The sequence below is a fragment of the Meles meles genome, chromosome 5, assembly GCF_922984935.1.
Source record: "Meles meles chromosome 5, mMelMel3.1 paternal haplotype, whole genome shotgun sequence".
Classification (NCBI taxonomy): domain Eukaryota; kingdom Metazoa; phylum Chordata; class Mammalia; order Carnivora; family Mustelidae; genus Meles; species Meles meles.
Genome location: NC_060070.1, coordinates 120,876,801 through 120,888,610, shown reverse-complemented (window position 1 = coordinate 120,888,610; position 11,810 = coordinate 120,876,801). Strand labels below are relative to the sequence as shown.

General features: G+C 46.6%; 1 non-coding gene across 1 annotated transcript; it reads right to left on the bottom strand.

Moving 5' to 3' along the window:
- Positions 1–317: 317 nt before the first annotated feature.
- LOC123942856 lies at positions 318–424 on the bottom strand. The gene has a single exon (XR_006818493.1). It is a non-coding gene; the product is annotated as a U6 spliceosomal RNA (small nuclear RNA).
- Between the last annotated feature and the right edge of the window lie 11,386 nt (positions 425–11,810).

Here is an 11,810-nt window from a genome sequence, read left to right as displayed (position 1 = left end):
GAGTTACATAGCAAAAATAAAATGATACTTGTTTTTAAAATATTTACCATGTGTTACCTTTACCAGTGGTCTTTATTGCTTTATGTGGCTTTGAATTATCATTTAGTTCCTTTTTTTTCATTCTGATGGACTCCCTCTAACATTTCTTGTAGGGTAGGTCTACTAGCAACAAATCCCATAAGTTTTTGATTATCTGGGAATGCCTTAACATATTCGTTTTTGAAGGACAGTTTTTCTAGATATAGAATTCTTGGTTGACAGTTCTCCCCCTTTTCCTGTCAGTACTGTATTTTAATTTTTTTTGTAAGCATAACTTAAAAAATATGGAATGCCCCATGAATTTGCATGCCATCCTCATGCAGGGGCCATGCTAATCTTCTCTGTATTGTTCCAATAGTCATATATGTGCTGCTGAAATGGGCACCCTATCCATACTTTAAATACATCATCCTCCTTCTTTCTGGCCTTCATGGTGTCTGATGACAAAATAGCTATTAACCTTAGGATGTTAAATTTACAATTAGGGTAACCACTAAGAAAACAAGGAGGAAATATACAGAAAAGAAAATGAAGAAGAAACCAAAATGGTACACTAGGGGAAAAAAAGTCAAACACGAAAGAAGGCAGTATTGAAAGGATTGAGAAACAAAAAAGATGACATTTGCAAGTGAAAGGAACACTTGCAACAATAAATCCTTTAATATCAGTAATCACTTTATTTTGTATTATTATTATTTTTTTAAGTAATCTCTACACCCAAGGTGGGGCTTTGAACTCAAGACCTAGAGATGGAGTCCCGTGCTCTACCAACTGAGCCAGACAGGCGCCCCAGTAGTGACTTTAAATGTAAATGGATTAAGCTCACCAACGAAAAGACAGAGCTTAGTGATGATGGTACAATATTATGAATGTACTTAATACTACTGAATTGTATTCTTATGGTAAATTTCATGTATATTTTACTACACACAAAAGAAGACAGATTGGCAGAATGGATTTAAAAATGATCTAACTGCTCCCTGATATGAGGAAGTTGAGAGGCAACGTGGGGGGTTTAGGGGGGTAGGAAAAGTATAAATGAAACAAGATGGGATCAGGTGGGAGACAAACCATAAGAGACTCTTAGTCTCACTAAACAAACTGAGGGTTGCCAGGGGGAGGGGGTATGGAGAGGGGGGTGGGGTTATGGACATTGGGGAGGGTATGTGCTATGGTGAGTGCTGTGAAGTGTGTCAGCCTGACGATTCACAGACCTGTACCCCTGGGGTTAATAATACATTATATGTTAATAAAAATAAAAAATTATTTTAAAAAATGATCTAACTGAAATAAGTAAATACAAATGATCTCCCTGGAACTGAACAGGTGTTTCTCCAAAGAACATAACAAATGGCCAGTAAGTACATGAAAAGATGCTCAACATCACTAATTAGGGAAATGCAAATCAAAACCACAAGATACCACTTCACACACATTAGGATGGCTGTTAGAACACAACGAAACATAAAATAAGCGAATGTTGGTGAGGAGGTAGAGAAACTGGAACTCTTGTGCACTGCTGGTGAGAACGTGGAAAGTACAGGCACTATAGAAAAGTGTATGGCAGCTCCCCAAAAAGCTAAAAACAGTATTACTGTATGATCCAGCAACTCTATGCAAGTATTCTACGCAATTCTACACAAAGGAGGGATTCGGCCAGATATTTGTACATTTGTGTTTGTAGCGGCGTTATTCATGGTAAGCAAAACATGGAAGCACCCAATCACCCACGGACAGATAAATTGATAAAGAAAATATGGTACATATAATACAATGGACTATTAATCCTCCTTAAAAAAGAGTGCAATTTTGACATATCTACAACATTCTGAACCTTGAAGACTATGTGGGAAAAAAAAAAAAAAAAACGGTTACAAAGGACAGGCAGATGCTTATGATTTCACTTCTATGAGATACCTAGTATTTTACATACTCTAGCGATAAATTTAGAGACAGAAAGTAGAATGGTGGTTGCCGGGCACTGATGGGGCAGGGGAAATGGAGAATTATTATTTAATGGGTATGGAGTTTCAGTTTGGGGAGATGAAGAAGAGATCTAGAGGGGCGCCTCGGTGGCTCAGTGTGTTAAAGCCTCTGCCTTCAGCTCAGGTCCTGATCCCAGAGTCCTGGGATCGAGCCCCGCATCGGGCTCCCTGCTCAGTGGGGAACCTGCTTCCTCCTTGCTCTCTGCCTGCTTCTCTGCCTACTTGCGATCTCTGTCTGTCAAATAAATAAATAAAATCTTAAAAAAAAAAAAAGAAAAGATCTGGAGATGGATTGTGGTGTTGTGTACAACATTTATTGTGTAAGTACAATAATGTACTTACTGCCACTGAACTGTATACTTTAAAATGGTCAAAAATATTTTTTAAAAGTCCAAGTATCTATTGCTTACAAGAGACTCACTTAATTTAAAAAAAATTTTTTGGAAGATTTTATTTGTCAGAGAAACAGAGAGAGAGCACACACAAATAGGGGGAGCAGCAGGCAGATGGAGAACCAGAATCCCCACTGAGCAAGGAGCCTGACACAGGACTTGATCCCAGGACCCCGGGATCATGACCTGAACTGAGGGCAGATGCCCAACAGACTGAGCCACCCAGGTGTCCCTATTTATTTATTTTTTTAAAAACAATTTTATTTATTTATTTGTCAGAGAGAGAGAGAGTACAAGCAGGAGGAGTGGCAGGCAGAGGGAAAGGGAGAAGCAGGCTCCACACTGAGGAGGGAGCCGGATGCGGACTTGATCCTGGGACCCTGGGATCATGACCTGAGCTGAAGGCAGACACATAACCCACTGAGCCACCCAGGGGTCCCAAGAGACTCAGTTTAGAGAGACACAAATAAGCTGAAAGTGAAAGGATGGGAAAACATATTCCATGCAGAGAGTAACCAAAAGACAGCCAGGGTGGCTCTGCTAATACTGGACAAAATTTATTTTATTTATTTATTTTGAAGGACTTATTTAAGTCATCTGAACACCCAACATGAGGTTTGAACTCATGACCCCCAGATCAAGAGTCATGTGCTCTACTGATTGAGCCAGCCAGGCGTCCCTCGACAAAACAGATGTTGAATCAAAAACTGTTACAAGAGACAAAGGAGGACATTCTATACTGATAAAAGGGTCAGTTCACGAAGGAGCTGACAGAGCTGAAGGGAGAAATCGACACATCTACAAGAAGAGTTGGAGACTTCAGGACCCTCCTTTCAATAATGCACAGAATAGCCTTTACAGAAGGAAAACGGACGGCTTAAAAAACACTAGAAACCAACTAGCCTTAAAAGACATACAAAACACTCCTCCTAATGACAGAATATACACCGAACATTCTCCAGGATAGACCATATGTTAAATCTTAATAAATTGAAATACCTCTTAACAAACAAAAGTCCCCCAGATGGCTTTACTCATAAGTCTACCAAAAATCAAAAAGAGAATTAACACCAACATTTCTCAGAAAAAAAAAAAAAAAAAAAGAAGAGGAGGGGAACACTTTTTAACATGTTCTATGAGGCCAGCATTATCTCGATGCCAAAGCCAGAGAAGGTTCCGTAAGAAAACTCTAGACCAATACCCCTTGTGAATATAGATAAAAAATTCTCAACAAAATACTAGTAAATCACATCCAATGGCCCATTAATAATGATTATGCATCACAACCAAGTGGGATTTATCTTAGGAATGCAAGGGTGAATTCCTAGCAAAATCAATGTCAGCACATTTACAGGGCAAAAGAAAACAACCACATGATCATCTTCATAGTTGCAGAAAAGCATCTGACAAAAACTCAGCATCCTTTCATGGTAAAAATACTAAGCAAACGAAGAATAGGACAGCCTTTTCAGCAAATGGTGCTGGAACAATTGGATATCTGTATGCAAAAATTATCAACTAGAATTTATACTTTGCACACATACAAAATTTATGATGTGTGATTATATTTCTATAAAACTAGAAAATGCAAACTAATCGGTAGTGACAGAAAGCAGATTCATGTTTGCTTGGGGATAGAGGCATGATGGTTAGGAGAGAGGGATCATGGAGGCATAAAGAAATTTCTGGGGGTGATGATCGGTCCATTGATTTGGTTGTGACTGTTTTATCTGAGCACATATGTTAAGATTTATCCAAGTGTACACTTTGAATATGTGCAATTTATTGTATGTTAATTATGCCTCAATAAAGCTTCAAAATATATGAATAAAGAATGCCTTAAAAAATAATGGAATGCCCAGTGGGTTATCAGTGCATATTTATTTTATAAATGATTTAAAAAAAATTTTTTTTTGACAGAAAGAGATCACAAGTAGGCAGAGAGGCAGGCAGAAAGAGTGAGAGGGAAGCAGGCTCCCTGCTGAGCAGAGAGCCTGATGCGGGACTCGATCCCAGGACCCTGAGATCATGACCTGAGCCGAAGGCAGAGGCTTAACCCACTGAGCCATCCAGGCGCCCCTATAAATGATTTTTTTAAAAGAATTTTTATTTATTTATTTGACAGAGAGAGATCACAAGCAGGCAGAGAAGGGGGGAGAAGCAGGCTCCCTGCCGAGCAGAGAGCCAGATGCAGGGCTGGATCCCAGGACCCTGAGATCATGACCTGAGTGGAAGGCAAAGGCTTAACCCACTGAGCTACCCAGGCGCCCCTATTTTATAAATGATTTACTGGATTTAATGATGTGACTCAATGAACCGAATCCCAGAGATTGGGAAGGGCAAAACACAGAGAGAAAGAGGAACCAAGAACTGCAGCAGAATCTTACTGGCCACCATCATGTTGCTCACGTTCATCCTCGCCAGGCGGGCTCAAAGTCCCCCAACCCCACTGCTCGCTGCCATTTTGTGCCTTTCAGTTAGTCGTTCGACACCATGGGATCTCAGAGTCCCTAACTCCAAAATTAACTAATAATATCCACCTCACAAATAAGATTACCGTTGCTTGGGGCACCTGGGTGGCTCCGTGGGTTAAAGCCTCTGCCTTCGGCTCAGGTCATGATCTCAGGGTCCTGGGATCGAGCCCCACATGGGGCTCTCTGCTCTGCAGGGAGCCTGCTTCCTCCTCTCTCTCTGCCTGCCTCTCTGCCTACTTGTGATCTCTGTCAAATAAATAAAATCTAAAAAAAAAAAAAGATTACTGTTGCTTGAGAGAAATAACATAAAAGGACTAAATATTAGGTAAATAATAAAAGGCTCCCTAAGTGTAAGGGACTATTTCCTTTTTTTTTTTTTTTTAATCTTTTCTTTCTTTCTTCTTCTTTTTTTAAAAATAATGACAGTGCATTTGTTTGTTTGTTTGTTTTTTAGATTCACTTATTTATTTTAGAGAAAGAGCAAGTGTATGAGCGTGGGGAGGGACAGAGGGAGAGGAAGAGAGAATCCCCAGAGGACTCCCCGCTGGGTATGGAGCCCAACATAGGGCTCGATCGCAGCACTCCGAGATCATGACCTGTGCTGAAAACTAGAGTCTGACTCTCAGCTGACCGAGCCAGCCAAGCACCTATTTCCTTCCTGATTGAAAAAAACAAAATTAGTATCAACAGTTGGAGCATATATGATGTAAAAAAGAAGGAAATAAAGTGACTCATAATCCCAGCTTCAGAGGATACCTCCTTCTAGACTTTTGCTCACACTGGCTCACTTGTGTGACGCTGCTCGGTGGGCGGCCTGCAGCCCTGTGCTTTCCCACCCCCTGGCCTGGCACCAGCTGGAGTCCACCTCTTTCAGAAGCCCAGGGTTCTTTCTTGGCGGCTGCAGTGGGGGCGAGGAGGAGTGGAGAAAGAGCTTTGGAGAAGACCTTGGCCGTGGGGTCAGCCTCGGCCCCCAGACCATTCTGGGATAAAGGCCAGAGGGATTGAGACACAGAGAGTCTCCATAGTCCCTGCTCCTGCCGCTGTCCTATCCCTGGTGGTCTGGGAGGAGCTGAGGTGTGGGGCCTTGGAGCAAGGCCATCTCTTTTTGTTGTTTTGGGGGCTCCCTCCATGTGGGGGTCCCCACAAGTGCTGGGAGAAGTTCCAGCAGGAGGGCCCATCCCAGCCTGGCCCCCTGCCTCCGTCCAGCCCTGGGCTTGCCTTGACTGCCCAGGTTCCTCCGTGGCTGTTCCACCCCAGGCCCCCAAAATGCAGAGGTCCCCTTCACATGGGTAATTTCTCCTTGGAAATTTCTCTTTGGGAGGAGACTCACCCTCCTTCCAAAGGCCAGTAGGTGGAGGCCCAGCAGGTGGTCCCAGGTGGTGCTTCGTATCTTGAAGGGATAAGGGATCTTATGAGGGACTAAGTGTGTCCTAAGATGCATCACAAGGAAGGGGCGGCGGGAGGGAACTTCTGACTGGCCAGCCCCTGACAGCATCAGAGGCCTAACTTGCAAGGCATTTGCTTCCCTCCAGCTAGCTGTCCTTCACCTTCCAAATCTGACCCACCTCCCCCGACCCAACTCTGCAATCAACCTATTTTTCCCTCGTGCTCGGCGGCTCCAGGCTTCAGCTCCCTCAACAACGAGGTGGGGACCAAAGTGCCTGCATCTCAGGGTCTATGTGAAGGTCAGGGCCCTTCCCGGTTATTAGGCAGTAAAGTGTTCAGGGAATCGTTTGAACTGATGGGAGAGTACTTTGTGAACTGCTCAAATAATATTAGCTGTTCTAATGGGGCCACTCAACTTTCTCAGACGAAGTTCCCTGAAGTAAAACCAATTACCCTTGACGCCACCCCTCCACCTGCACGTCCCCGTGACTGCCCTACCCTTCTCGGGTCTCACACCCAGCTTGGCTTCCCTTGCTGGTCTCAGACACAGGTCCCACGGAAGGGACCAGCCTTCCATTAGGTCCTGCCCTAGGTCTGGGAAAGTTCACAGAATCCTGGGCTCAGAGAGAAGGGAAATAGCAGGAATTGGGGGTCTCCAACCCCTACAGAAGCACCTTCCCTGATTCCCCCCTCTAATTCACAAACTCCAGGCAGGAAGAGAAAGGTGAGAGACTGCTACGGTGCTCCTCCTCCCCCTGCTCCGAATTTCTCCCCCTCTAGATCCCTGAGAGCAGGTCCGCACTGGCTTCCTTCCCAGTTTGGGGGAAAGTGAAGGGGCGTGTGTGCGCACTGCTGGTATGGCTGTCCAAAGCCAAGGTGACATAAAGGATACATTTCCTTGTGCTGGGTACATTCCTCAAATACCATTTGGCCCTTTGCTTCCTCTAACCCACATTTCCTAGGTAGCTGCTTTGACCACCCAGCTGGAGAGCTAGAACAGAGAGATAGTCTCCCTGCCTCAGAGAGTGCCTTCGGAATGAGGGCATGTACAGGAGTTCCACAACCCCGCCGAGGGGAGAGAATCTCCCAGATCTTTCCCAAAGGAGGGCATGGCCTATGTGAGCTGTGGACTAGCTGATGGTGTGTGTGATGTGTTTGGAGAACTGCAAGAAGCTCGAGATCAGAGGTAAAGAAGGGCAAAGTCGGGGGCAGGAAAAGAGTCTGCAGAGGTGGGCAGGGGCCAAATCACAAAAGATATCGGGATCTCAGCTAAGGAGTTGGAACTCTAGTCTGAAAGTTCTGGGGAGGAGGACAATCAGAAGCACGGTCTGGGACAACAATGGGAGAAGGGAGGGGTCAGAGGAGAAGTGAGATGAAAAGAAAAGTGGCCTTTGGGATTTTCAGTGTGGCAGTCACTGGCCGTGGATGGGTGGCACTGGAGGAGGCTCAGTGGAGGGAGGCATGAGCCCATGGCATCTGGTTTTCTCTGGGCGGTTGCAGCTCTTGCAAAGTGGGGTACAGGAGCGAATAGATTCATTCGGGGATGGAATTAATTCTGTAGGGAGGCTGCAGGGGAAGAACACGCAGACCAGAAAGATGGGAGTAAATAATGATGTGGAAGTGAGTAATGAAGTGATGACAGGTTAGACCTGCCACTGGCTGGATAGCGTTCGGTGGCCAAAGCAGGATAACGATTTATTTTAAAAAAGGTATCTTCAGGGCGCCTTGGTGGCTCAGTCAGTAAAGCCTGCCACTCTTGATTTCCGGGGTGTGAGCGTGTGACCCTGAGATCAAGACCCGAGTCAAAATCAAGAGTCGGCCCCTTAAAGGACTGTGCCACCCAGACGCCCCAAGATTTTATTCTGAAGTCATCTCTACACTCAGTGCAGGCAGGGGTGTAAAGGGACCAGGACAGAGTACTGCCGAGTGGGTTAGAGGCCAAGGTCTGACACCAGACCCCTCAGGTTCAATGACATACAGTTTCTTTACTTATTACCTGTGTGACCTCAGATACATTACTTAACTTCTGTATTTTATTTTTAAAGTTTTAGGACTAATTTTACACATTTGGGAACTTATTTTCACATATGTTGTGAGATAAGGGGCTAATTTTGTTTTCCAACACCATTTTCTGAGGAACCCAATCTCTCCCCACTCCAGTGCACATTTCCTCTGGCTCTTAACATTTTCGCACATGCACATGGGTCTGCTCCTTGATTCCCTGTCCTATTTCCTTTTATTTCTCTATCACTTTGTTTTAATAACTCTTCTTATGAAGTCTTTTATGGTGCCTGATTTCTTTTTCTTTCAGGTTTGTTTACTTACCGAAGTCATCTCTACACCCAGCATGGGGCTCGAACTCACGACTCCGAGGTCGAGATGCATACTCTTCAGACTGAGTCAGCCAGGCATCCCCAGTATTAAGTCTTGATGCTGACAGAACACAGGACTTCCCTTGTAGTCCCCCTCTATTTTCCCTTGAAGTGTTTCAAAATTATCTTTAGACATCCTTGGCATTTGACCCTACGATTTTTTTTCAAATTAGTCTGTCCAGTTCCCTTCGAAAGTGGTCTGCTTCCCGAAGCCTCCATTCTCATTACCAGACATTGGTAAGGATCACAGGTCTTTCCCTGTGCACTGCAGGGAAGCAGAGACTAAATGTAAAGCCGTGAACACATTGGTTGGTGCAAAGGCCTGGAACACAGGCTCAGCAGATGGTGGTATCGTCTTCCTCAAATGTCTAACCCAATGCAGTCACTGCTCTGTTTTAAAACCTTTGTTGGCTTCCCAGTCATGCAGAGTAAAGTTCAAACAGCCTGCCAAGGCACCTGACCCCAGCTGACCTTCCTGTGGCCCTTCCTACCTCTCTCTCCTCCCTGCCCACTCTCAGTATCGTGTTCCAGCCCCAGCAAACTTGCTGTCACATGAGCACAGTGTTGTGCCCTAGCCTGGCAATGCTGTTCCCTTTGCTGAGAACTCCTACATCCCTCCTGCATCCTCTGGGAAGGAGGCAGTCCCTCCCTCAGCCTTCTTTGGATCACACTTGTCACTCTGCACTGTGATTATTTGTCTTTGTTGTGACTTACTGAACCCAGCACAGCCCCTGGCCATCTCTGAGCAGGTGTCCGCTCCCAGCTACCACTGAGTGATCACACAGCAATTTGGACGTCACACACATTCCTCCACTTAACGCTCACAGCGAGCACAAGTGGACTTCTCCCCTGCTGAACAGGAGGGAATGGGGATGGTACCTTGTCCAAAATCCCAGAGCCTGGCAAACAGCTGAGCTGAGACCCGAACTGGGGTCTAATTGTGATGCTCATGCCTTCTGTTCTGGCAGGCAGCCTCTCAACGTAGGACGGTCCTTCCTCCCTCTTCCGGCTCCCTTACTCTTTCCCATGCTCCTATGGTCCTCCTGCTTGAGCTCTCTCCCTTGTCCCCTCTCGGCCCACCCCTGGTGGCTTACCTCCCCTGACTGTCATCTCTCCTATTTCGTGCCATCTGTCACCCAAGCAGGTGCCTCTGTGAGGACTGCGTGTCCTGGGTTTAGCACACTGCTGGTATTTGGGACACAGAACATGGGGCCACACGGTTGCACCCTCAGAGGCTGAGATGTTAGTCAGGTGTCACAAGACTAGGAGAGAAAATAAACCTTTCACACCCCAAATGTGTCTGAAACCAGAAAGCAAACAAGGCCGTGGTTTCTAAAGCCAGGCCGTCTTGACCACAGTGATCAGGTCTCTAGTGGCGACGGGGGCCAGCCTGAGTGGGGGATGAGCAAGAATTGTGCCTACTTCGTCTGGCTTGGGTGCTCAGAGCGGCCATCCAGGCTAACAGGGAGTAGGCATTGCGAGGCGCCTTCCAGAAGTGTCATAGCTGCGCTGGGGGCCTCTGGGCTCACTTCTTCTCCTCACCCATACTCCAAATTTTGGAACTCTTTAGACCTCTCTGTGGCCGTAAGCCTGGGCTGCAGCCAGATAACCTTAGAGCCTGCAGTTACCCTGAGTTCAATGGGGAACCAGCAACATGTAAAGCCGTGAAGTGATGGGGACGGGACCCCCGCACGACGGCCTGTCCTCATCGGACACGCAAGTGGAGAGTTCCACGAACCCCAGATCCCAGTTACAGATGGCCATCTGGTAGTTTCGTAAGTATAGCCCATCACTTGTGTCAGTGTTTATAAGCTCATGGCCTCATTATGCTCGCTCAATCTGGCAAAAGAAAGAATCCTTTGATGGGGGAGGGGGACGGGGATCATCGCAGGATGGACAGGCCCGCAGAATCGGAGTTCAGCGGGGAAAGGGCGCCCTGACCAGCTGGTAGGGCACTGGCCCTGCAGTGGAATGAAGTCATCGGGTTACTATTGTTTAGCAACCTACTTCCTGCCTATTTTTGGCTACTCACACAGCCAGTTCACTAGCCCGGTGAACTTGGTCTGATGTTTGCCATCGTGCAAGAGAGCCAACTGTCATCCAAGTACATTCATCTGAGTCTTATGAGTTAGGTTCGTGGCAGTCTCGTCCTGGTTGTGACCCTCTGGGTACATGGATCCTATCAGGTTTGTTGACTTACCAAAACTTGGCCACTGGTGATGCCAGCAGAATCCCAGGAAGGCCAGCCTACCTCAGTGGATGGACATGCTTATTTGATTGTGATACAGTGTTTATTCCCCTTTCTCTATCCCTGTCTTCATCCCCGGGTTCATTCATCCCAAGTCCAGATCAGCTCAGGCACAGGGCTATCACGAGCTTCCAATCTGCTCCCCTCCAACCTTTTCTGCTGCCTCCTCCTCAAACACGGTTGCTATTACAGGGGTATCCTTATCTTGCTCAAGAACCTGTCACGAGTATGAAGCTCAACTCCCTTGCCTGGCATCTGAAGCCAACAGCTTCAGCCAACAGCTTCAGAAAACAGCTTCAGCTGCTGTTTTTCGCAGCAGCTCAACGTGTTCTCCATCTGTCTCTAGGTCACTCAGTGCCACTCTCCCAACAATGGTGGTCCGCCTGTTGTCCTCTGCCTGCAAGTCCTACCACTACATACCTTCGAAACACGGCTCCTGCCCGTCAGCAGCCCCAATCAAAGTCACTGGAAAGGATGGGACACAAGACTTCCCGACCCGACCATGCCCAGCTCCTGTTCCCACGCAGGAAAGCAATGCCTGGCTGTGCTTTCATGTTCTCTTCGATGTGGTTCATCTCTCTGTCCCTTTTGTGTCCTCTGGGCTCTGAGGAAAGCCTCACTGGCTTAGGGGGCAGGCCCTCTCAGCCCTGGGCGCTGGCAGTCCACCCGGGTCTCCCTTGGGCCCTGGCAGCCGAGTCTCTCATGGCCTGCTCTGGAGCTTCTCCAACTCACTTCTCACTTGAATTTCCTGAACATTAGACTGTCCATAGGGCCACCTGTGACCTACCTCAAGGGCAACTCTCAAGACCTCAGCAGAGAGTGGGGGGGAAAAATCAAAGCAAGACTGATGTGAAGAATTCACGGAAAATCTCAAGAAAGAAGAGACCAGACACTAAGCCGGGACGTGTGTGAAA